At 39.5% G+C, this 873-nt stretch overlaps 1 non-coding gene across 1 annotated transcript; it reads right to left on the reverse strand.

The window, feature by feature from the left end:
• Positions 1-207: 207 nt before the first annotated feature.
• LOC112798752 (small nucleolar RNA R71) lies at positions 208-315 on the reverse strand. Its single transcript, XR_003200349.1, has one exon. It is a non-coding gene; the product is annotated as a small nucleolar RNA R71 (small nucleolar RNA).
• Positions 316-873: the final 558 nt, after the last annotated feature.

The following is an 873-nucleotide window of genomic DNA, read 5'->3' on the forward strand; positions in this document are numbered from 1 at the left end:
CAGTTTTTAGCTGAATTCTTGCAAATCTGTGACACTGTCAAGACTAATGGGGTTGACCCTGAGGTCTACAGACTTATGCTATTCCCTTTTGCTGTAAGAGACAGAGCTAGGACATGGTTGGACTCATAACCTAAAGAAAGCCTGGACTCATGGGAAAAGCTAGTCAATGCCTTCTTGGCAAAGTTCTTTCCACCTCAAAAATTGAGTAAGCTTAGAATGGAAGTCCAAACCTTCAGACAGAAAGATGGAGAATCCCTCTATGAAGCTTGGGAAAGATACAAACAATTGATCAGAAAATGTCCTTCTGACATGCTTTCTGAATGGAGCATCATAGGTATTTTCTATGATGGTCTCTCTGAACTGTCCAAAATGTCTTTGGATAGCTCTGCTGGAGGATCTCTTCATCTGAAGAAGACGCCTACAGAAGCTCAAGAACTAATTGAAATGGTTGCAAATAACCAATTCATGTACACTTCTGAAAGGAATCCTGTGAACAATGGGACAAATCAGAAGAAAGGAGTTCTTGAGATTGATACTCTGAATGCCATTCTGGCTCAGAACAAAATATTGACTCAGCAAGTCAATTTGATTTCTCAAAGTCTGTCTGGAATGCAAAATGCACCAAACAGTACTAAAGATGCTTCATCTGAAGAAGAAGAAGCTTATGATCCTGAGAACCCTTCAATGGAAGAGGTGAATTACATGGGAGAACCCTATGGAAACACCTATAATTTTTCATGGAAAAATCATCCAAATTTCTCATGGAAGGATCAAGAGAGACCTCAACAAGGTTTCAATAACAATAATGGTGGAAGAAACAGGTTTAGCAATAGCAAGCCTTTTCCATCATCTTCTCAGCAACAGACAGAGAAT

The sequence above is a fragment of the Arachis hypogaea genome, chromosome 4 (genome assembly GCF_003086295.3).
Source record: "Arachis hypogaea cultivar Tifrunner chromosome 4, arahy.Tifrunner.gnm2.J5K5, whole genome shotgun sequence".
In the NCBI taxonomy this organism is placed as follows: Eukaryota; Viridiplantae; Streptophyta; class Magnoliopsida; order Fabales; family Fabaceae; genus Arachis; species Arachis hypogaea.